Source organism: Pan troglodytes, chromosome 11 (genome assembly GCF_028858775.2).
Source record: "Pan troglodytes isolate AG18354 chromosome 11, NHGRI_mPanTro3-v2.0_pri, whole genome shotgun sequence".
Lineage (NCBI taxonomy): Eukaryota > Metazoa > Chordata > Mammalia > Primates > Hominidae > Pan > Pan troglodytes.
This window is the reverse complement of record NC_072409.2, coordinates 33,434,810-33,460,407: the sequence shown is the minus strand read 5'-3', so window position 1 is coordinate 33,460,407 and position 25,598 is coordinate 33,434,810. Positions and strand designations below refer to the sequence as shown.

The 25,598-nt window shown below is 43.7% G+C and overlaps 2 long non-coding RNA genes across 2 annotated transcripts in view; one reads left to right on the top strand and one right to left on the bottom strand.

Moving 5' to 3' along the window:
• Positions 1-543: 543 nt before the first annotated feature.
• Positions 544-25,598, top strand: part of LOC134807642 (uncharacterized) — a 99,536-nt gene continuing 74,481 nt past the window's right edge. The window contains exons 1-2 of the long non-coding RNA XR_010148602.1: positions 544-593; positions 16,684-16,805. This is a non-coding gene — a long non-coding RNA (uncharacterized LOC134807642). The remainder of the gene's footprint in view (positions 594-16,683; positions 16,806-25,598) is intronic.
• Positions 12,744-17,604, bottom strand: LOC129135974 (uncharacterized). The gene is made up of 3 exons (XR_008537164.1): positions 17,502-17,604; positions 16,632-17,118; positions 12,744-13,231 (listed from the first exon to the last, which is right to left on the bottom strand). It is a non-coding gene; the product is annotated as an uncharacterized LOC129135974 (long non-coding RNA).

Below are 25,598 nucleotides of genomic sequence, written 5' to 3'. Positions count from 1 at the left end.
CACGAACCTCATGACAACTCTGTGATGTGGGTATTAGTATCGTCACATAAGGTATGACAAAACTGAGGCTCAGATTTAAGAACTTGCCTAGGGCCCCACAGCCAGTAAGTGCTGGGATCATATTTGAATCCAGGCCTCAAGTTCCAAAGTTTGTATCTTGTTACTTAATACCTACATTATAAGTCCCCACTATACAGATCAGTGGTTCTTCTCTCACATACCTTACAGACAGCTGGGAAGACAGACAAGTGGGTCAGAGGTTAGCAAAGAGTAACTCTGGAACACAGAGAAGGTCATCTATGTCGGGGGCTGGGGGCGGGGAGGAGGATAGGCCATGGCTGCCCAGGAAAAGGGTCACTCAAATTGAGATCTGAAGGGTAAATGGGGGTTTAGTCGATCCAGACAGGAGCAACATCTGGACAGAGGTACAGCAAGTACAAAAACCCTGGGGAGTGGGATGCAGCCCAAAACATTCAAGGAACTGTGTTTCTTTGGGTAAAAATCTTAGTCATTCTGTTTTCAAATCATTATTATTTTTTTTATAGCTCACAGTGGCTGTCTGTGCTTTTGTCCAAAAGTGCTGAAGTGTAAGGGTAAGTGGTCATTGAAATGAATTAAGGTTTTCATGTCGGTTTCAAATGCTTTTGAGATGACCAGTGCACTCTGATATCCAAATAACATAGCAAAGTGGTCAATGCCACGTGCCCTGCTGTTCCACCAAACTCAGAGAGCTGGGAAAGGGTGCTAGGATCCTTTAGGGACACAAAAATCCAAAATCCAGAAGGCAAAGGAATGATCATTTATCACTTGCACCGGATATGTAAGTAAATCATTTTATTCTCGTGATATCAGTCATGAAATTTGAACTCAATTAAAAAAGAAACGATTCCAAGAGTCTCCTCAAACACTCAAATTATATTAAGATCTAAGGTGGTAGGTCCATGAGGATCCATTATACTATTCTCTGCATTTTTTTTTTTTTTTTTCAGATGGAGTCTCGCTCTATCACCCAGGCTGGAGTGCAGTGGCGAGCTCTCAGCTCACTGCAACCTCTGCCTCCTGGGTTCAAGTGATTCTCCTGCCTCAGCCTCCCAAGCAGCTGGGATTACAGGTGATCATGACCACGCCTAGCTAATCTTTGTATTTTCAGTAGAGAGGGGGTTTCAGCATGTTGGCCAGGCTGGTCTTGAACTCCTGACCTCTGGTGATCCACCGCCTCGGGCTCCTGGGATTATTGGCCTAAGCCACCATGCCTGGCCGCTCCCTAATTGTGTATAAATTTTTCATAATAGTTTTCTTTTTAATTGTTAATAGACTGTTTTGGGCTGGGCGTGGTGGCTCATGCCTGTAATCCCAGCACTTTGGGAGGCTGAAGCGGGCAGATCAGCTGAGGGCGAGACCAGCCTGGCCAACATGGTGAAACCCCATCTCTACTAAAAAAATACAAAAATTATCCAGGCTTGGTGGCACGCACCTGTAATCCTAGCTACTCAGGAGGCTGAGGCAGGAGTATCATTTGAACCCAGGAGGCGGAGGTTGCATTGGGCTGAGATTGCATCACTGCACTCCAGCCTGGGAAACAAGAGTGAAACTCCACCTCAAAAAAAAAAAAGACATTTTTAGGGAAGTTTTAGGTTCACAGCAAAATTGAGCAGAAAGTACAGTGAGTTCCAATATGCTCCCTGGCCCTACACATGCACAGCCTCCTCCACTAGCAACATCTAGTATTGCAGTAGTTTTGTAAACAATATAATCTTTCAATCAGATACAGATTACAGGTGCTCTATTTATTTAACGAACGTACAGTGAGAATCTCGTCATTTGCCTGGCATTTTGCTAGATTTTAGGGCAACATCAGTGAGCAAAACAAACATGATCCCTGCCCATAATGTTGTTTATAGTGTGGAGGAGAGAGAGCCATTAAAAGACAATTTCACGTGGCTCACGCCTGTAATCCCAGCACTTTGGAAGGCCGAGGTGGGCAGATCACGAGGTCAGGAGATCGAGACCATCCTAGAGAACACGGTGAAACCCTGTCTCTACTAAAAATACAAAGAAATTAGCCAGGCTTGGTGGCAGGCACCTGTAGTCCCCGCTACTTGGGAGGCTGAGGCAGGAGAATGGCATGAACCCAGGAGGCGGAGCTTGCAGTGAGCCAAGATCATGCCACTGCACTCCAGCCTGGGCAACAGAACAAGACTCCTTCTCAAAAAAAAAAAAAAAAAGATAATTTCACAAAAAAACTAGTTATAAACTATGATGAGGGAAAGCAAAAGATGCTCAAAGGTGTATGATAGGATTACTGCCTTAGTATAGGTGGTCAGGAGAGGCTTTGCCAAAGAAAATCAGCAGGTAAACTGGGATCTGAAAGATAAATAGGAATTAACTAGGCAAAGATGGCAGGGGAAAGTGTTTTAGGCAAATGCAATAGCACATGCAAAGACGTAAGGCGAGAAGGAGCCTGACATATTTTAGGATCAAAGGTGAGCAGAAAATGACAGAGAGATGAGGCTGGAGAGCCAAGCGGCAGCCAGAACAATTGGGTGCTACGGGCTATGTCCAAGTGTTGTCTTTGTTTTTACCCAGAGTGATAGGAAATAGCGATGGGTCTTATGCAGAAAGTGACACAAATCGATTTTGTTTTAAAACAATGGCCCCCCAGAAATGATGGTATTATAATAAAGTGGTAATAGTAGGAAGGCAGAAAAATGGGGCGATGCCAAAATAGTTTATGAGGTAGAAGCAACAAGACTTGGCATTTGCTCCTCTTCATAAACACAGGAGAGTGTTGGGTTTCTAGGCTTGCAAAATTGAATAGATTGTGGTGTATGTACTGGGATAGGAGCAAGGGCGATGGGAGGATAAGGAATTTGCGAGGGCTTTATAGCTATTTTTTTTTCTATTTCAAATAATAACCACTCTGTGCTAGGCACCATGGTAGGTAATTCACATTCAGTATCATAGACGCCCTCTTATCTGATGCAATAGGAACTGCCGGCAGGTTGATTCCCATACAACCATGGCTCAACAGGCTTTAAAAGATTCCATTTACTGCCCTCTGTTATAATTTCTAGTGCACATTGTTTATTACCTAGGTACTACCCATTGGCATATGGATTTATGAAGCTCAAAGTATTGTTTCCAAGTCCTATCCCACTTCTTTTTTCATGTGACTCACTAGGTAACTCCTATACCATTTCTCCTCTCTCTGAACTATACCTACTCCATGGTAACAGGTTTAACAGGTTTATCTAGGCATCTTTCCCCTCCCACTTCATGGTCAGTTAAAGTCCTCTTTATCAGGTCTGGTGATCACTGGACAAGCATGTTCTCAAACTCTTCATGGTAGAAGTTCATCTTCTTTGATCCATTATCCCAAATCCTCCATCCCATTACAGTTCCATTTTTCTCTGGCCTTGCTTACCTTCCTAAGGCACTGCAGTAATTTGCCCACTGTTACAGAGATCAGTCCCCAAATTCTCACTTTCCATTTCAACGCCCTTATCAGAATAGACTATTGCATTATTTCCATCTTTATTCTAGACTGCCTCTCTATGTCTCTGGGGCCCTTCTGTTATTGATTCTCCTTAGCAGCAACCAAGAGCATACAGGATGTTTTCATGTATGTTGTCCCATTTAATCCTTACAACTCTCTTTAGTCCCTTTCCTCATGCCTGGCATATAATAGTCATCTAAATATTTGTTGAATTAATGAATGAACTGAGCCAGGTGCAATGTATTCTCAGCACTTTGGGAGGCCAAGGCAGGGGAGGATTGTTTGAACTCAGGCATTTGAGAACAGCCTGGGCAACATAGCTAGACCTGATGTCTACGAAGCATTTTTTGAAAGTTAGCCAGGCATGGTGGTGCACACCTATAGTGCCAGTTACTTGAGAGGCTGAGGAAGGAAGAGCACTTGAGCCTGGCGGGTCAAAGCTGTAGTGAGCTGTGATTGTGCCACTGCACTCCAGCCTGGATGACAGAGTGAGACCCTGTCTCAAAAAAACCAAAAAACCAAGCCAAAACAAAACAAAACAAAAAACAACTCTGTGTTGCTGGAAAAGCAAAGAATTTTTTGTTTGAAGAGAGATCAGGCTCTAATGTCCATTTTCATAGTTTTAACATTTGTTTTCATAAACAACAGCCCATCTATAAACTGTTAATACTAATTTTTAACTATTTATTTATAATGGTATAGTTGATTCTGTATGAATGACTGTACTATTAAGTATGAACTTCATACTCCTAAGTGAATTATTGTTTAAATTACAGGCAAGACTATACACTACTAGACAGTAACAATTTAAAATTAAAAAATAAAATAGTTGGCCAGGCGTGGTGGCTCACGCCTGTAATCCCAGCACTTTGGGAGGCTGAGGCAGGTGGTTCACGAGGTCAGGAGTTCAAGACCAGCCTAGCCAAGATGGTGAGACCCCATCTCTACTGAAAATACAAAAATTAGCTGGGCCCAGTGGCGGGCGCCTGTAATCCCAGCCACTCAGGAGGCTGAGGCAGGAGAATCGCTTGAATCTGGGAGGCGGAGGTTGCAGTGGGCTGAGATCGCGCCACTGCATTTTAGCCTGGGTGACAGAGCAAGGCTCCATCTCAAAAAAATAAAATAAAAATAAAAAATAAAATATATTTCATGGTATCACCAAAACACACATTTAGAATTTTAACTTTGACTGTACATTGAACATAGCTAGATGACTATTTTTATAATACTTTAATGCCTCTTCCAGGGTTGCATCAGACAGCATGTTTTTGCCTAGATAGTGCCATATTATTGTTTTGTGCATCTGGTTAGTATTTTATATTTACAAAATGCATGCCAATCATATTATTAGTATTTCAACAAAGCCCTACTGTGAGTTAGCTCAGCGTTCCTGAAGACAAGCATAAAAAGAAGTATGCAGTTATCAAGAGGATGCTGACAGGGTTCAAGTGAAATATCGATGAACAATAATTCACTTTATTCAAAACAGAAGTTTCTCTAGATACATTTCAGCAGAACTGTCAAAACCTCTTTCTGTATCATTTGAATTTCCAGCCTTAGAAATGAACCCTAATTTTCAAAGAAATAAATGATTATTTTATTGGATCTTACTTTCAATGTTACGGCTTATGTTACTACTTAAAACTTACATACACAAAGGTCTAAGTTTACGAAGGCAATGTTTAAATCATTATTTCACATATGATAACTCACTTGCATTCTTAGCCAGAGAAACTTTTTGAAAGTCAGATTAAAGTAAAAATTAGATGATCTTGTGGCAGAGAATCAGAATCATTCAACTTAATGGATTTGGGAGGGCCGCAAATTGCCTGGAATTTGCCAGCTTAAAGATGGAATTTTAGTTAATTAGCCCAAAACACTTACCTATCATTACCTACATACAGACCAGCATAGTCCAAGAATCTGATCTAACGCAAGAGACGGCCCCAGTCCATAAAGGACTCAAAGAAAGAGAGGAGCAAACACAAACGAATGAAATGAAATTATTTGTATCAGTTAGGGATTGTATTTGGCTGCCCTGAACAAAAACCTGACTATGAAGGCGTAATCCAAAACAAGTTTATTTCTCTCATGTACACAGAACCTTACAGGTGGGCACTGAGGCTGGTATGGAGGCCCCGTGATGCCACCTAGGGTTTGGGTTCTCCCTGTGTTACGGGCTGAATTGTGTCCCTCTCCTCCAAACTCATATGCTGAAATCCTAAATCCAGGAGTTCAGAAAGTGACCTATTTCGAGATAGGGCCTTTAAAGTAGTAATTAAATTCAAATGAGGCTGGTAGGGTGAGCCCCCATCCAATCTAATGGGGCAGTTGGACCCACAGAGAGACGCCAGGGGAAAGTTCACAAAAAGGAAAAGTCATCTGAGGACACAGCAAAAAGGTGGCCATTTGTGAGACAAGGAGTGAGGCCTCTGGAGAAACCAAACTTTCCCACACCTCAATCTTGGACTTCCACGAACTGTGAGTCGTTTATGCCACTCAGTCTGTGGTATTTTATTACAGCAGCCCTAACAAACCAATACACCCTGTTGATTTGCTTTGACAGACTCCACATGTGGCCTCAGTTTCATGATTCAAGGTGGAGGCTCTACCTCCAGCCTCTCATCCTTGTTTCAGACAAAAAGAAGCAGAAACACGCTAAGAAGGAAGGGGACGACAACACAGACATCAGAAAAACAAGACTTTCTGGTGACTTCCCAGCAGACTTTCTCGTAGCTTCAGTGGCAAACCTGAGTCACAGAGTCTTCCACCCCACTCCCACTCCTGCCCAGCACTGTGGGAAATGGGGAGTAATGTTTCTTTTTTAAAAAATAAAAACTAGGCATATTGCCATCCCAAACAAAACTAAAGCTCTGCTAACAATGAAGAAAGGACAAATAAATATTAGATAGGCAACCAGCAATGTCTACCATACTAGTTGTTTGAAATGTGAATGATAAAGACACATGAATGCATTGGTGCAAGAAAGAACATGTGGATTGGTGATTAGACCAATTAGAGGAAGAAGAGCTGGGCTAGAAGCAAAGGACCCAGACCCCACAATCCTGGCTTCAGGTTCTGCTTCTTCTATTTTCTTGCAGGTTGATTTGAGAAATACGCTTCACGTTTTTCAGCTGCTGTTTACTGTCCTGGAAAATAAGGATCATAAGGCTTTTCCTGTGTCCTCTCTCAAGGTTGTTATAAAATTTCAAAGTCGATAAAAATACAAAATTAGCTGGGCAGGGTGGCACATGCCTGTAATCCCAGCTACTTGGGAGGCTGAGGCAGAAGAATCACTTGAACCGAGGAGGCAGAGGTTGCAGTGAGCCAAGATCGTGCCACTGCACTTGAGCCTGGGTGACAGAGCACGACTCCGTCTCAAAAAAAAAAAAAATAGATTTCAAAGTCGAGTAATATATATAAAGTGCCTTGTATAATTGTGATGCAAGCATAAGCTGCAGGTGGAGTATATTTCAAATGTTCCCAAGTGTGCACAAGGAGCTACATTCAAGAATGTTAATTCCAGCATTATCTTTAATAGCCAAAGTTTGGTTTAAAAAAAAAACAAACAAAACTAAATGTCCATCAACAGAACAATAGATACATTTTTGTTAATTCATGTAGTGTGGCATAGCTTACAACACTTAAAATAAGTAAAATTTGACAAAGCTAGGTGGTAGGTACTAAGGTATTTGTTATGCTACTCTGTTTTTTTTCTGTATGATTGAAACAGTTCCTAATTTTATAAATTAGCCAAAAAGAAAAAAAAAAAGCTTTGGGCAGTGTTTCTCAATATTTGGTCCACAAACCACCTGCATCAACATCACTCCAGATAAATGCAGATTGCTGGACCCCTGCTAGGCCTAGGACCAGAAAAACTCTAGTCTGTATTTCAAACAAAACTACCAGGTGATTCCTAGAGGACAATTGAGGCAGGGATTGGGAGGAGAAAAGAGTTTCGTAGAAAATGATAAAACCTGGGGCTGAGGGAAGACCTCAGGTAGAGGCTGGGGGAGTGCTGAAACTGTCATACCCCTCAGAGGCTAGGGTGGAACACTTGAGCTGGCTCTGCTGGACAGAGACATGGAGGGGAGTTCATTAGTGAGCAGCATCTATTAGTTAGGATTAAACTGTGAGACATGGAGAACCCCAAATATCAGCGGTTTAAGTGGAAAAGCCTCGTATTTCCCTCTCGTGTGAAAGAAGTCTGGAGAAGCCAGGTTTGCTCCACACTACTGCTCTGCTTGCCACACCCACCTCTTGGCCTTAGGTGACTGTTGAGCTTCAGTCACCATGACCCCATTGCAACCAACAGGAAGGAAGAAAAGGAGAGAAAATGGCCTATTCCCTCCCTTTAAGGAAACTTTCCAAAAGTATCACAAACTATTTCTGCTTATATCTAGAGTGTAGTCACATGGCCATTCCTAGCTGGACGGAAGACGAGGACACTTTGTGTTTTATTCCGGATGGCCAAGTGCCTACCTAAAAATGGGGGTAGAGGAGGCTTTATCACCATTGAGAAAGAGACGGAATTAGGAGTAGGTTAGTGGCTTCTGTCACACAAGTCCAGACGGTTAAGAGCCTATGACAGTCTCTTTGAAAAGATCCAGTAAACGGCTGTGAAGATTACAGGATCTGAGAGATGCTGGTCAGGTGATTTCTGGTGTAGCATTTAAGCTAGATCCTCGCTTCTCAAGTGTAATTCGTTGGCCAGCAGCATGGACATCACCTGGAAGCTGGCTAGAACTGCAAAATCAGGCTCAACCCCAGCCCTGCTAAATCAGAAGCTGGATTTTAACAAGATCCCAAGTATGGGGCTAGAAGATCTCAGAAAAGAGAAAAGTTAGAAACTGGGGAGATTGGTAGCACAGACTAGAGGCGTGGGAGTCTTGTAGGTAAAGTGATGGTTGGGCTTCTGTGTGCCAGTTGGCTCCTTAAGGAAGTGAATGTGAGACAGGAAAATAGGGAGTTAGGGTAACCAAGGGTTAAGATACTTGTTATGCTACAAATAGCAAAAGAACAGCAGGTGCAACCAGTTCTAGGCAAGATTAGGCAGCATACAGGCCACATCCTCACTCTTGCGATAACAAGATAGAAGTTTCCACTTTAGCCTCGGATTGACCACAGGCCAAGTCTCCACTTCAGCCTCTGATTGGCCGCAGGCCAGTTCTTCATAGGGTGTAACCAGTTGGAGGCCTCTAAAGGGTACCTAGGGGTGTTACCAAATTCTTTTAGTTTAATAAAAACTCTAAAGAACATGGCAATCCTGCCGTGCTTGGTGGCTCATGCCTGTAATCCCAGCTCCTTGGGAGGCTGAGGTGGGCGGATCACTTGAGGCCAGGAGTTGGAGACCAGCCTGGCCAACATGGTGAAACCCCATCTCTACCAACAACAACAACAATAAAAAAACAGAAATTAGCCTGGTGTGGTGGTGCACACCTGTGATCCCAGCTACTCGAGAGGCTGAGGCAGGAGAATCACTTAAACTGGGAGGCGGATGTTGCAGTGAGCTGAGATCACACCACTGCACTCCATCCTGGATGACAGAGTGAGACTCCATCTCAAGTAGAAGAACATTGTAGTTGGGGCTCTAGAGCCGCTTGCTGGAGCCTGCTCCCACTCTGTGGAGTATGAACTTTCACTTCAATAAATCTGCACTTTCATTGTTTCTGTCTTCTCTCATTGCTTCATTCTTTTGTTGCTTTGTGCATTTTGTTCAATTCTTTGTTCAATGTGCCAAGAACCTAGACAACTCACAGTCAAGACTTTCCATCCTGTAACAAATGCAGAGGTGGCCAGAAAGCTGAGTGCTTCAACTCAGGGATGAGAGTGGAAGAAATTGCCAGAAAATAATTAGGAACAAGAGAAAGAAAAGCACTTGGAAAGAAAGCAGTCTTGAAAACCAACTTTAAAAGTGTATCAGTGAAATACAGATCCAATCACCCTGCCCTGTGGACCAGGCAGTCCTTAATCCTCACAACCTTGAGTGGTAGGAACTATGATTCCCATTTCACGTGATGAAACGGAGCTTCAGAGATGATGGCTTGCCAAGATCACACACTAAATACTGACATAGCTCACTATAACATCTTGTAGAGATCTGACTAGTTTACAAAGCATGATTAAATGCATTATCTAATTTAAGCCTCACAATTACTTTGTAAAGTAAACAGAAAGTGGCTGTTATTTTAATTTTGCAAGTAAAGAATTCCAGGACTTTTGATTCTCAGTCCAGTGTTGTTTTGTTTTTCTCTCATTTTTCTTCCCTTATTTCTTGACACATTGATGATAATGAAGAATAGATGTGAGTACAGGATTCCTCAAACCTGAATTTAACTGTGTTTGTGAGGGTCCAGCTCAGGGACAGACATTCAGTAAACCCTCCAATGATAACTGATATTGTTGTTTTTCTTGTAATTACAACTATTGGCTTTGTTCAATAAAGCAATATTTATAAAAGTAATTTATTAGAATGAGAAGTACAGAAGCCAAAAATGGAGGGGAAATTTGAATGAAGATACGATGTCAGAAATGAGGGAAGGAACTCTAAATAATACTTCGGAGCCTGAACTTTGGAGTTAGACAAGTTGAGTTCACATGCCAGCCCTGCTGCTTATCAGAATGGGGAGTTTGGGCAAAGTGGCTAACAGCCCATCGCCTCGACTTCCTCATCTTCAAGGCTGCTACTTCACGAGATATTATTATGAAGATTGAAAGAGATAAAGTACATAAGATGCTAGCCCAATGCTCAGAATAAATATTTAATAATTATAGTTATTATTAAATCCTGGTTATGGATGGAAGAGTGGACTTGGTAAAAGTCCAAGCCGCAGCAGTTTCGAGAATAAAATAACCTACATTGACTGCTTTGAGTGTTTATCAGTTTGTAGACTTCATTTATATCAACTTTAAAAAGGATAATCTCTCTTCCTCAGGCCCACTGTTTTTACACTCTGATTATAATTAATTTGCCTCTTAATGACACTGCATTCATGACTGATGTTTCCCAGTTGTAGGTTTTTTAATTCCTATATTTCTCGTAAACGTATTTGGTAACTGAATCTAGCAAATGAGTACAAAACAAAGAGTCATAGCCCTTTACCTTTAATGTCTATGAAGTGAAAGAGATCAAAGGGGAAACTCTGAACTTACTGTCTCATTTATGAGAAGCTTTGGCACAATTTATGAAGGCGACAGATGTTCTGCTTCCTAGAACCTTTTTGTTCCATCCCCAAATCTATATTTTCCTTTAGTATATTGATTTCTTGTTACAGAGCAGGAATGGCTATTAAATATCTTTATTTGGAAGCTTGGGGGTGCCAGAATGTGAGAGGAAAAATGCATCAGTAGCTAAGGGACAGTTGATGGGGTGGGTGCAGGAGGGCCCAAGAGAAGGTAATCTGTGTCTGGGAAATTATTTACAATTTGAAAGGCACAGAGACTTGCCAGCAGAAGAAAAGAGGGAGCAAATGAGAGAAGCATCCAATCACGCTGAGCCCTTTGATGGATGAGGAAGATACTTTAAAAGATGAGAAAGCACTTTCCCTATCAGCCAGATGGCTCATCTAATCTCTCTTTGTAGCTAGCAGCAGAGGGGAAAGATCCAGTGTAAAAAATTATGGAGTATCTGTTGGGAATAAGCTGATGCAAACCAATCACAAATCGAAGTGTTTTTCTTTTCAGTTTTGATGAGGGGACACTGATTTCTCTTTGGGGGTGGGATTGGATTTTGACTAACAAAATATAGCTGGAAATTGAGTTGATTGATTATGAACAATGTTCCAAACACCGTTTCTCTCAGCAATGCAAATAACATTTCTGTGGTGTATTTATAGTTTCAAAGCATCCTCACCTGCATTCTCTGATTTTATCTTATAAATAGCCCTGTGAGGTAGGTGTCATTATCCTCATTTTATACTTGAGATAAGTGAGGCTTACAGAAATTAATTAACAACAGTCTCCAAACTTGGGCCTGTTTTACTATACTAGCTTTCTTTGGGTCTTCCAACAAATGGCAATCTATGGCCACAGTTCCCACAAAGAGCTTTCTTTTTTTTTTTTTTTTTGGTGGGGGGAGGGGCGGGGGGCATCTCTGCCAAGCATCTCCTAGATTTCCGTAATATTTTTCCCTCCAAGCCAATTCCATGATCCTTGGCATCTCTCAAAGGCCTGAAGAGCCCACCTGAGGTTGCCTGGAGGGTGAGTGCTAGGAGTGGAAAAGGGTGGCACAGTCCTATAAGCCACTAAGCTACTGCTTCCCTTGGCTTCGGGGGACGCTGTGTCCTGGTGACATCACTGTCCCCTTGCAGTGCCCTCTCTTGTATCCCCTTAGAGCCCCTGGGCTGCCTTCCAGCCATCCTAAGTATCCCATCCCTTCAAAGTCTGTTTACTTCCATCCCCCTCAGGACATCTCAGCCAGGAAAGCAATCACTTTTTGCACATTACTATCTCCTTAAGATAATTTCTAGCTTAGAGAACAAACAGCCAGGGAAGACAATGTCTTCCTTGGCCACACTGGACATGCTCCATGGGCAGAAAGCCTCCAGGCTTGAAGCTACTTCTCCACTTCCTCCCCTCCTGATAACTTCCTGGCCTGTTGGAACCTCTTCCACAGTCGGTGGTCAATAAGCTTAAAATTGTGCCTACACCCAGAGGACAGGGAGTCTTGCATCAGCTTGGCAGTGCAGAGTAACCCCAGCTATAGTTGCAGAGACCACAATAGTTATTAGTTAGAATATAGATGTGCGTGTATTTGAACTTTGGTATCACCACTTGCTAACTGTGGTACGTTCTCTGTGACTCAGTGTATGCATTTTTCAAGTGGGGTAATAATATTACATATAGAGTTATAATGAGGATTAAAAGTGTTATATATGTAAAGTGCTTAGAATTGTTCCTGGCATAAAAAAAACTCCATAAGGATTCAATCAATTAAATTGTTTAAATTTCACTTTTTGAAGTGCCTACTCTATGCTAGGTTCTTTACATCTGAAATTCAGACGCCAGCTGGAGTTATCCTGACCCCTCAGATGGAAATAAGTGGTTTAGACCTCCTTTTCTATGGATTATGGTAAACCAAATAATCTTCCCAAGACTTCTTTGAATTCCAAAGGGTTCCTTATATTTCTTGATTAGCTCAGGCTCCCAACACCCGCTTCTTCAGAATTATTCTCGTAAGGGATTGTTTTGCTGTAGTCCACATTGTATCTCACAGATGTTTAACTCAAATTAATACTCACAGGAAACATAGAGGCGTTCACGTATGTAGTGACATTTACTAAAGTTTGGAAAAAAGGAGGTTTTACATTACAAAAAAACCGTCAATTTTATTTTATTTATTTATATATATTTTTTGAGATGGAGTTTCGCTCTTGTTGCCAAGGCTGGAATGCAATGGTGAGATCTCGGCTCACCACAACTTCCGCCTCCCAGAACCCAATCAATTTTAAATTCAGTATCAGTCATCTCTATTCTTTAAGGCCTTGGACCAGGTCCACATTTTAAGATCTGGCCTCCTGCTGAATTCCTTAATCTTTCTCTGTCTTCCTTTTTCCTAGTGTCTCAGTCCATTCAGGCTGCCATACCAAAATATCTTATGCTGGGTAATTTATAAACAATAGAAATTTGTTGCTCACAGTTCTGGAGGCTGAGAAGTCCAAGATCGTGGTGCCAGCATAGTCATGTTCAGATGAGGGCCCACTTTCTGATTCATAGATGGTACCTTCTCACTGTATCCTAACAAGGTGGAAGGGACAAATAAGTTCCCTTAGTCCTTTTTATAAGGGCACTAATCCCATTCATAAGGGATCTCTCCCCATGACCTAAACACTTCCCAAAGACCACGTCTTAATACTATTGCATTGGAGATTAAGTTGAAACATGTTAATTTTGGGGAAACACATGCATTCAGACCATAGCCCCTACTATCTTTCCTCTTTACGCCTTCACTCCAGATTGCCCCAGACTCCAAATTCTTGTCCCATAATGCAGAAAAGTCCATTAAGTTCTCTCTAACCAGCTGTTTAAAAATCTGGCCAGCTGGGTGCAGTGGCTTACACCTGTAATCCCAACACTTTGGGAGGCTGAGGTGGGAGAATCATTTGAGGTCAGGAGGTCAAGACCAGCCTGAGCAATGTATTGAGACCCTATCTCTACAAAAATTAAAAAATTAGGTGCAGTGGCATGCACCTGTGGTCCCAGCTACTCAGGAGGCTGAGACAGGAGGATTACTTGAGCCCAGGTGGTTGAGGTTGCAGTGAGTCATGATTGCAACACTGAGCAATAGCCTGGGCAACAGAGCAAGACCTTGTCTCCAAAAAAAAAAAAAGAAAGAAAAAAGAAAAACCTGGCTAAACTTTTAAAGACCACTACTTCTGTCACTCAAAAACCTTGCTAAAGATTAAAAAATTATCCTTTTTAAGGACTTCATTAAATTATTGGCCAGAAATTAAACTCATTCTCATTTGTGTTTCTATGTAGATGGAAAAGAGAAGAGGATTTTTTTTTTTCTTGGAGATAGAGTCTCGTTCTGTTGCCCAGGCTGGAGTGAAGTGGCACACGATCTTGGCTCACTGCAACCTCCACCTCCTGGGTTCAAGTGAGCCTCGTGCCTCAGCCTCCTGAATGGCTGGGATTACAGGCATGAGCCACTATGCCAGGCTAATTTTTGTATTTTTAGTAGAAACGGGGTTTCACCGTGTTGGCCAAGTTGGTCTTGAACTCCTGACCTCAAATAATCCGCCCGCCTCCACCTCCCAAAGTGTTGGCATTCCAGGCATGAGCCACTGCACCCGGCCAAGGGTGGTTATTAAACACACATTATCTCAATTTGTTCTCACAGCAATACTGCAAGGTAGGTCTGATTCCCCCCAATTTTATAACTAGGAACACTGAGAACCAGAGAAATTAAAGAATACACTCAAGGTCATCTAGTTGGGAAGGGGTGAACAGAGTCAAGATCACGGGACCACGTCAGTCTGACACCAAATCCCTCGCTGCTTTCATGACACCACACTGCCTCATATGTTATGCTTGGCCTTATGAATCTGAAGTATCCCAAGGTGATGACAGAGATTAGAGGAAACAAATGCAACTCCTCCCTGAGGGAGCCAATTGCATCTTGGACAACCACAAGCTGCTTCTCCTGGCTGCCATCTTAATGTAGATGTCTTCGTACACCATGCCCAGACCTGAGCCCAGCCTTCCAGGTGGGATCTGACCAGAACACAGGAGAGCAAAACCACCCACTATATTCTTTACTCTGGATTTCTAGTTATGAAATCTGAGGTGCCTTTGGCTCCTTGAACCCAAATTGCATTGCTGATTCTTTCCTGGCTTTCAGCCAGTGGAAACCCCTAAAACAAAGGTCCCCCTTAAGTTCCGGCATCAATCCCAGGGTGGATCCTTGCTTCACCACTTCTTATGAGAATTTAGGCAACTCAGCTCTCTTATTTAATCAAGGGTATTGTTGACTGCACTAAAAGAGACAACAATACTATTTATCTCATAAAACTGTTAGAAGAATTAAATGAATTAATGCATGCATAATGCTAACCCAGTATCTGGAACATTGTAAAGTTCAACAAACATTAGATGTAATAGTAATACTTACAAATGCCCATCTCTTCTCCCACTTCCAGACAAATTTGATCTCTCCACTTCCCCATCTTCCCCCACTCCCAACACATACACACACAAACCCATTACTGAAACGCACTCTCCTAAAGCAGAAAATCTGGCCTTAGGAACCCTGGATTCAGTTTTTTTGTTTGTTTGTTTGTTTGTTTGAGACAGAATCTTGCTCTGTCACCCAAGCAGGAATGTAGTGGTGCAATCTCAGCTCACTGCAACCTCCACTTCGTGGGTTCAAGTGATTCTCCTGCCTCAGCCTCCCAAGTAGCTGGGACTACAGGCATGTGCCATCACGCCTGGCTAAATTTTTTTGTATTTTTAGTAGAGATGGGGTTTCACCATGTTAGCCAGGCTGGTCTCGAACTCCTGACTTCAGGCAATCTGCCCGCCTCAGCCTCCCAAAGTGCTGGGATTACAGGCATGAGCCACCACGCCCGGCTGGATTCAGTTCTATCACATGCTAGCTGCATGACCTTGAGAAAGATGCTCAACTTCTCTAAGCTGCAGTTTCTTCCTCTGTAAAATGGAAACCATAATTGTGTATTGACTTAACTCACAGCATCATCGTGAGGATTACATAAGGTAGAAATATAAGGAAGCTCCATGTTTATTGGTACATTATTTCCATTGTCCTTGTAATGATGTTGGTAGTTTTTTTATAAACTAATTACAGGTCTTTGTACTAATCTCTATTAAAATGTATAGACTTATTTACGATTTATCAGATTAACATTGCTGCTCTATGTTCAACGTTTGTATTTTTTTCTCATGTGATACATTTATCTGTGAGTTTTTAAAAACTCTATTCATATTAAAATGACAGCATAGGACCCCTATCCCTGCTAGTCACAAATTTTATTTTATTCATTAACAATAAATCCACAACAATTGGCTACATTATATACTGTTCTGGGGGCAATGGCAGAGTCAAAGAAATAAAATTTGGGGTGTGTGCCCTCGAGTCTGTTAGTCCTCTGGGGAAATGACCTACATTCTTAACCTTAAATGTTAATATCTTTTTTTTTTTTTTTTTTGAAGGAGTCTCCCTCTGTTGCCCAGGCTGGGGTGCAGTGGCGTGATCTCAGCTCACTGCAACCTCCGCCTCCTGGGTTCAAGCGATTCTTCTGCCTCAGCTTCCTGAGTAGTTGGGATTACAGGCATGTACCGCCACGCCCAGCTAATTTTTATATTTTTAGTAGAGACGGGGTTTCACCATGTTGGCCAGACTGGTCTCTAACTCCTACCCTCAGGTGATCTGCCCGTCTCGGCCCCCCAAAGTGTTAGGACTACAGGCCTGAGCCACCGCGCCCTGCCCAAATGTTAGTATCTTGAAATAGTTATGCGTCATGCCAAAGAAATCTAGAAGACCTCAAACTCTTCAATCACAGAACAAACTTGTAACTTCGATGGCAGTTGTCCTTAACAAGATTCCCTGCGGGCCCTCTCTGAAACGGAGGAGATGTGACGTTATAGAACTGCAAAATCTTAGGATTCATCACCTAACTTTAATGCTGAAGGGTTTGGAGATCATTCGGACTAACCCTCATGTTTTACAGTTGAAGATAATGATACTGGAGAAGGACTCATCCCAAATCACCCGTCGGTGGCAGAGCCTGGACAAACCTATGTCTCCTCCCTTCACTCGTTTGGGGTTGTTGCTGGACTGCAGGGACTCGAAGTAAGCAGAGAGGGGTACAGGGCACTGGAAGAAGAGGTATTTTGCAGGAGTCTGTTTTTTCCTGCTCCCAAATCGGTGGGATGTCAGCGAAGGATGGGTCTCTGGAGCAGAGGAGCTAACAAGGTCTTCTGAAAACCATCACTGAGGGTGCTGTGGTTGGGAACTCGAAACCTTGCCAGTTAAAAGCGTTTCTGCGAATGTGGTTTCTGAGGGCGAGGAAGCCCTCCCCCGCCCCAGCGCCGGCCCCGCCCGCCGGGTGCCCGACAGTAACCCCGAGGCGTGCGGCAGCCCCAGCTGTCTTCAATGTAGCCATCTGGAAGACAAAAACCAGAAAATGTGCGCCTTCTCATTTCAAACCTGGTCTTTAAGTCCGGCCCCTCCCCAGCAGGAGTGGGAACATTTAGTTTGCACCCACGTGGCTCTTCCGCGGGCGTATGCTCCACTCGGAAGCCCGGAGCTCTGTCCGGAATAGGCCAGACAGAGCTCCCTTCCCATCTGCCTTTTGCAGGAAGAAGGGATGTGGGGCAATCGGCACAGCTGAATAGGGGCCAGCTGTGGGAAAAGGGAGAGCGTGACAACAGAGGTGGGGAGGAAGGAACGACGAGTAATGGGGCGTCAGGGCCAGGGTGGCAGCTCAGAGGGCCCAATGTCGCCCCGCCAGACCCAGAAATTAGGGCACGTCTGCAAAGCTCACACCCTCCATTTGAGAGCCGAACCGAAACCATCGCAAGATAAAAGCTCCGGACTCCCAGCCGCGGCGGGCAGCGGGCGGCGCGCAAGCGCGCGGGGCCCCGAGTCTGACCTCGAGTTACCCCGCGCGGCGAGTCGCGGCGAAGTAGGTGAAAGGTAACTAGCAGACGCTGCTCTGGGCGAAGGCCGCGGCGCGCGTGCGCGGGGCTGGGCCTTGGGTTCCGTTCTCCCCCAAGTTTCTCCAAGTCTGCACTTCGCCAAACTATGGGTGTGTCATGGGCCAGTGCATGAAGCGATGGAGTGGGGACATCGAGCCGATTTGGAAAATTCCTACCACCCACTCTCTGTGGAGAAATGAGGTCCAGACGCGGTGCATGGGAGAGAACCACTTACTGAACGCCATGTATGTGCGCGGCGGGCGTGGTGCTGGGCGCCCTTCTTTTGATTCTCACAACCCTTTGAAAGACCTCAAAATGACCTCTCATGGAAGAGGAAACTGAGGCCCTGTGAGTTCATTTAATTGGCCCACGGTCATCCAATCAGTTAAGGGCAATTTCCATGAAGGGTCCGTGCTTCAAAGTGGGTTTTTGGCCCTAAAACACACAAACGACACCTGTAGCACATTTGGCAAGGCACCCTCATAGGCATTACTTATTCCATCCTTATCAGAAACCTGTGAGGTAGTAGGTGCTGTGACTATTTTCTTTTTGCAGATGGGGAAACTGAGACTCAAGGAAGTTGTTCTGGAATCCCACAGAGAATATCAGAGCTGAGATTTTCTGTCCTATTTTAGAGAGATAAAAAGCTGAAAGCTCAAAGTCACGTTCTCCCATCGCCAATCTGAAGACCTATGAGAGCTTCATGCTCTATGCGGTGAGTGGCCCAGGCCATGCTAAAGACAAAGAAGTTCTCGTTATTGGAGGTCTCCTTTGAGGGTTTCCATTACAAAATTACAAAGTGATCAACCCTTCTAGAAGACAGTTGGGTTGTTCACTTATTAAGGGCAGGGACAGAGTGCACTGCTCACAGTTGCTGAATTTGGTGTTCGTTCGGTGAGCTTATAGCTGAATGAACTCATTTTCAATCCCAGATTATTCAAGGGGGAAGCTGCCTTTGTGTCAGGCAATGGGTGAAGTTGCTTGTTTGTGACTTTTCCCAGAGGAGGGTTCTTGCATTCACGCAGCAAACATACTTATCATGCACTCTGCGGTGTTTATATAGCTGGAAAACAGATGGGAACTTCAAAGGACAGGAATGCTTTGCTTCTCTTGAAAATTCTGCTCTGAGTATTTGTCTTAGTCTTCTCGTGCTGGGTACTTAAACAACAGACATTTATTTTTCATAATTCTGGATGCTGGAAGTCCAAAATCAAGGTGCAGGCTGATTTGATTCCTGTTGAGGCCCCACTTTCTGGCTTGCAAACAGCCATCTTATCACTGTACGCTCTTATAACAGAGACTTCTCTCTAGAGTCTCTTCTTATAAGGCATGAATCCCATCCGGGGGCACCACCCTTATGACCTCATCTAAACCAAATTACCTCCCAAAGGACCCACCTCCTAATCATCATACTGGAGGTCAGGCATTCAACCTATGAACTGGGTGGAAGGGAGCACAAAAATTCACTCATAGCAATCCTAGATGTCTGGATATTTGCCCATCTCCATGCCTGGTAGAAGCCATGTAATCCCCCTACCCTGTCAGGGTTTCCTGTGACACAAGAAGTAGATCACCCAGGGAGGGGCACCGGAACCCCGTCACAACTCCTCCCACCCCACCAACCCCTTGGTGCCTCAGTTGCTCTTCAGAATCACAAAGGCCAGAAAACAGAAGCAGCTCTCCTCCTCTCCTAGGAGGCTTTGGAAACAGAGCGAGATGCAAATGGAAATTCCCCAAAAGGGAAATGCAAGGGAAGCAGAAAAAGCTGCAGCAAAGTGGGTCTGCCCCCGCTACCCTCATTTCTTTCCAAGAATCCCCTCCCTTGAGTGTGCCGTCAGAGAATTGGAATGTCACTGCCCTGTCCCCCAAGACTGTGTTGCTGCTCAGGCTGATAAAGACAAAGGCTGCAATTGGGCTCGCTTTGCCCGAATGTAACCCTGCCTTGAAGCCTTCCTGAGGTGACCAGGGGAGATCATGTGCTGCCTGATGCTGTCAAGATGCCTGTGTGAGCTGCCTGCCTGCTGGTGTTGGCAGGAAGAAGGCTGCTTGATAACTTACATCAGCACCCCGTGAAGGGTTGAGAGCTTTGGCTATGCCGGGCCCTGTGCTGACACTTGTAGTTGAATTCCCTCCCATATGATCCTCCACAGCCCTATGCAGTAAGTGTGTGACCCCCGTTTTGGAGAGTATGAAACTGAGGCTCTGAGGAGGTAAGTGATTTCCCCACATCACCCAACCAGTAAAACGCATGGCTGAGACTCAGCTCCTTTCCTGCTCTAGGCATTTAAACCCAACACCCCAATAGGACAGGTTCTTGCAGCTGGCTGGGAAAATTGTCCCTAGGTTTCTTCCTTTCTTCCCTAATTATCCCAGAGAAATTTCAATAAAAATGTAGAACGAGGAAAATTCCAGGCCTTACACACAGTTAAATAATGAGTGACTTTATAGAGGAATGAATGAATGAAGGCAGAGAATGACGGTCGATAAAGTGCCTGGAATTGTGCCTGACACATAGTAAACACTCAATCACTATTTCCCAAATGGTTGAATAAAGGAATAAGAATATCAAAGTATATGGAAGGGAAGAATTTCAGTGTGAGATGCAAATATTTTAGGATAGCAATTTCCCTACCTTAAGCTCACAGATAAAGTTTATGGTCCTGTTGAAATTTGAAGTTCTTTTTTTTTTTTTTTTTGAGATGGAGTCTCGCTCTGTCGCCCAGGCTGGAGGGCAGTGGCACGATCTTGGCTCATTGCAACCTCTGCCTCCCAGGTTTAAGCAATTCTCCTGCCTTAGCCTCCTGAGTAGTTGGGATTACAAGTGTGCGCCACTACACCCAGATAATTTTTGTATTTTTTTAGTAGAGATGGGGTTTCACCATGTTGGTCAAGCTGGTCTTGAACTCCAGACCTCGTGATCCTCCCACCTCGGCCTCCCAAAGTGCTGGGATTACAGGTGTGAGCCACGGCGCCCAGCCTGAAGTTCTTATTTTTAAATTATTGGTGAGAGATTTACTGACCCTCGTAGGTTATCAGTAAAAATACAGAAAGTGGATGCAGCAAAGCCCTGGTCCATCTGGTCCATGTCCCCTCCCTGTTGAGTTGCTTCTCTGGGTGTCTCGTATGTGATTTGTGCTGCTGGCTTTTATCATTAGGAAAAGCTTTCATTCCATTCAAAAAGAGCTACTGCTCTTTATGAAGCACTAAGTAGGTTAGTGCATAAGATATGGTCTTTGCTTCCTAGGTGAGGAAAACGTAAGTTCCGACGTTTGAGTCCCTGCCCTTGTTAAGGTGTATATTTCAACACATCACTTAATCTTAGCAATCCTCATTTTCCCCATATATAAAATGAGTGTGCCAGGCACAGTGGCTCATGCCTGTAATCCCAGCACTTTGGGAGGCCGAGGCGGGTGGATCACCTGAGGTCAGGAGTTTGAGAAAAGCCTGGCCAACATGGTGAAACCCCATCTTTACTAAAATATGAAAATTAGGGCTGGGCACAGTGGCTCAGGGCTGTAATCCCAGCATTTTGGGAGGCCAAGGCAGGTGGATCACAAGGTTGGGAGTTCGAGACCAGCTTGGCCAATATGGTGAAACCCCATCTCTACCAAAAATACAAAAAATTAGCCAGGTGTGGTGGCACGTGCCTGTAGTCCCAGCTACTCAAGAGGCTGAGACAGGAGAATCACTTGAACCCGGGAGGCGGAGGTTGCAGTGAGCTGAGATCACACCAGCCTAGGAGACAGACTGAGACTCCGTCTCAAAAAAATAAACGACATATATATATGTGTGTGTATATATATGTGTGTATATATATGCATATATATGTGTGTATATATGTATATATGTGTGTATATATGTCTGTATATATGTATATATGTGTGTGTGTGTGTGTGTGTGTATACATATATATATATATATATAAGCTGGGCATGGTAGTGGGCACCTGTAATCCTAGCTACTTGGGAGGCTGAGGCAGGAGAATCGCTTGAACCCGGGAGGCGGAGGTAGCAGTGAGCAGAGATTGTGCCATTGCACTCCTGCCTGGGCGACAAGAGTGAGACTCAGTACCCCCACCACAAAAAAAAATCAATAAATAAAATGAGTGCATATATAAAATGAGTAATTTAAGGATAGCAAGGGAATTTAATAACGTGATATGTAAAAAAGAGGTGAGGGTGGGAGAAAGGGGTTGATAAGTACCAAATGCTATTAATTTAATTTAATTTGAAGAGAATATGGGGAGTGTTTTCTCATCAGTCACGAAGCCTAGCCTCTCCAGGAAAAGGGAATGGAGAGCTATACATTTGAGATGTAAGAGGGATTCTGGGCTAGGGGGTTTCCAGGCAGCATCAAGAATGGGAGAGCAGAAAGTTTTACTGCCTGGGAGTAGTGTAGAAACTCAGCAAATATGTCTCGGGCCTTGCATCTGAGCTTTGGGCCTGTCTGCCTCTTCCTTTCTGAGATATGAATGTGTCCCTTGACTACAGTGGCTGCAGGAGGAAGGAGCATCCCAGAACAGCTTAATTCAGTGAGAAATCTGCTGTCTCACTGTGTCTCTGTCTTGCTTGGGTCCAGTATGAATTCCCAGCAGCCAGAATTTATTGAGCCTTCGTTAGATGCTACCCCCTTAACATTCAGAGTGGGCCTCAAACAAATATAGAATTTGTAAGGATAGAATGATGTGAGGGTTTAAGAGTGCAGGGGTCAGTACAAAAAGAATAGAAAGAATGAAAAAGACCTAGTATTTGATAGCACAACAGTGACTATAGTCAAAATAATTGTACTTTGGTTTTTTTTTTTTTTTTTTTTTTTTTTTTAAGGAGTCTCACTCTGTCACCCAGGCTGGAGTGCAGTGGCATGATCTCAGCTCACTGCAATCTCTGCCTCTCGGGTTCAAGTGATTCTTCTGCCTCAGTCTCCCAAGTAGCTGGGATTAAAGGCACGTGCCACTACACCCTGCTAACTTTTTTTTTTTTTTTTTTGTATTTTTAGTAGAGACGGGGTTTCACCATATTGGCCAGGCTGATCTCGAACTCCTGACCTCATGATCTGCCTTCCTCGGCCTCCCAAAGTGCTGGGATTACAGGTGTGAGCCACTGTGCCCGGCCTTTTTTTTTTTTTTTTTGAGACCGAGTGTCACTCTGTCACCCAGGCTGGAGTGCAGTGACACAATCTCGGCTCACTGCAACCTCTACCTCCAGGTTCAAGTGATTCTCCTGCCTCAGCCTCCTGACTAGCTGGGACTACAGACGCCTGCCACCATGACCAGCTAATTTTTTGTATTTTTAGTAGAGATGGGGTTTCACCATGTTGGCCAGGCTGTTTTCAAACTCCTGACCTCAGGTGATCCACCAGCCTCGGCCTCCCAAAGTGCTGAGATTACAGGCGTGAACCACCGTGCCTGGCCTTTAATTGTACATTTTAAAATAACTAAGATAGTATAATTGGATTATTTGTAAGACAAATAATAAATGCTTGAGGAAATGGATACCCCATTTTCCATGATGCAGTAATTATGCATTGCATGTCTGTAGCAAAATATCTCACGTATCCCATAAATATATACACCTACTATGTACCCACAGAAATTCAAAATTAAAAAAAAAAAGAGTAGAGGAACCTTGCATGCTGGGGAAGGAGAAATTCCCCCCAAAAGATGGCTTTTGGCTGAAATGCCAAGGATGGAGCCTATTTTGCTCAGGACAGAAGAAAACAAATGTGGGTTTATGCCTTTTAGCAAAAAAAAAAAAAAAAAAAACAGAGTAGAATTCCACTTTGGCCATACCAAATATTTTCCTTGTTTTACCGAGAGACTTACAAGAGCTGGAAGAAAAGAAAACCCTAGGGGATGCCTCTTGGTTATGTTAGAAGGAAAGTGAGCAACTAAACCCTTGCTGCCTTGGGTTTGACTCACTGACCGGCTCTGTGGCCTTGGCTTGTCACCTCCCTCTATGCCTCTTTTTTTGTCTATAAAATAAAGATTCTCATACCTTACAGCATTGGTGTAGGGATCAGATAAGATGACAAAGGTAAAGTAGCCACCAAGATTCCAGGGACGTGAAAAATTCTAGAAAAATGGTAGCTTCTTTTTCTTTCCCCCATACTAAGTAAATGCCAGATCAGGGGTCAGAGCTCAATAAGGCTGAGCTCATTCATTTGCATTTAGCCACACAGCTTCTTTTAAAATTATAGTCCCAAGAAAAACTTCAGAGTCCCCTGCTAGACTCAGAAATGTCTGCTTTCTTCCATCTTATCCACAGAAAAACTGATGCAAGTGTTGGCTCCTTGGGAAAAAAACAACTCTATTAATTAAGCATAACCCCATTCTGTCTGAAGACTGTAATTACCCTTCTGTGTAGATGTCTTGCCTTGAGATTCCCCCTGTTCCCTGGGGTAACCTGTCTTAGCTGGCTTCCTTAGGGTGGAGATGCAGAAGGGCTGGGATCTTAAAACCTGTCCACAGAGAACAAGCTCTAGTCCCCCTGGAAAGTTGTTGAAAACAATTAGTGTGAACCCCGTTTCCTCCTTGAGCTTGGTGACAATTCCAAGGACAACCATACAGAGGAAAGCTAAGCCTCTAAGGCATTTCTCGAATAATCCAAAATGCTGAGGTCTCAAGGAAACACCCAAGTCTAACCCATACTAGTCTTTTTCCCTCTTCACACTTGAATTCATTGTAGTGAGTTTACAGAAAATTTTAATTCCCTAAGGGTTTTTGTTTTTTACAGAGTTAATTGTCATTGGGAAAAAGTGTCAGGGCTATTTTAAAAAAACAGTAAGTTTGACTCCAAGCTCAACACATCTCAATGATTTAATGTGCCTTTGGGGGAATCAGGAGGCAGTCATTGCAAGAGCTTAGAAGGAGAGCCAAGGGACGAGGACCTGAGCCCTGTTTCTACCGCTATCGAGATGGGCAGGCTGGGTACAGTGGCTCACGCCTGTAATCCCAGCACTTTGGGAGGCCTAAGCAGGCGGATCCCCTGACGTCAAGAATTCGAGACCAGCCTGGCCAACATGGCGAAACCCTGTATCTACTAAAAATACAAAAAAAAATAGCCAGGCCTGGTGGCATGCACCTGTAGTCCTAGCTACTTGGGAGGCTGAGGCAGGAGAATCACTTGAACCCGGGAGGCAGAGGCTGCAGGGAGCCGAGATCGTGCCACTGCACTCCAGCCTGGGCGATAGAGTGAAACTCCATCTTAAAAAAAAAAAAGAGAGATGGACAGCCTTTGCTAAATCGTTTTCCTTCTCTCAGCCTCAGTTTCACAACTACAAACTTAGAGGCTTAGTTATTCAATCTTTAGATTCCCCTTTAATTATCAGTCATCTCTAGTTTGGATTTGTAGTTATGCTAACTGCCTCCAAAGAAGGGAGAGTTTTGAAACTAGTAGCTGATATTTCAGAAGCTTCAAACAAGAAACATGGACATATATTAAAGTTCAAGCACAAACACACACACACAATTGTAATCCAGGAACAAAGTCTAATTCAGTAAAATGTGTACTTGAGAACAGTACGAGTATTATTTCATTCTTTGCCAACAGTTAAACTAAATTAAGTTAGATTTAAACTTTTTTTTTTTTTTTTTTTTTTTGAGACAAAGTCTCACTTGGTTGCTTAGGCTGGAGTGCAGTGGTGGGATCATGGTTCACCGCAGCTTCGACTTCGCTCAGGCGATCTTCCCACCTCAACTTCCCGAGCGAGTAGCTGGGATTATAGGCATGCACCACCATGCCTGGCTAATTTTTGCATTTTTTAGAGACGGGGTTTCACTGGGTTTCCAGGCAGGTCTCAAACTCCTAGGCTCAAGAGATCTGCCCACCTTGGCCTCCCAAAGTGCAATAGGATTACAGGCATGAGCCACCACGCCCAGCTCAAATTTAACCTTTTTTTTAATTCGATTTATTCTGCTATGTCTTGAGTATGTTTTTTAAAGGAAGCG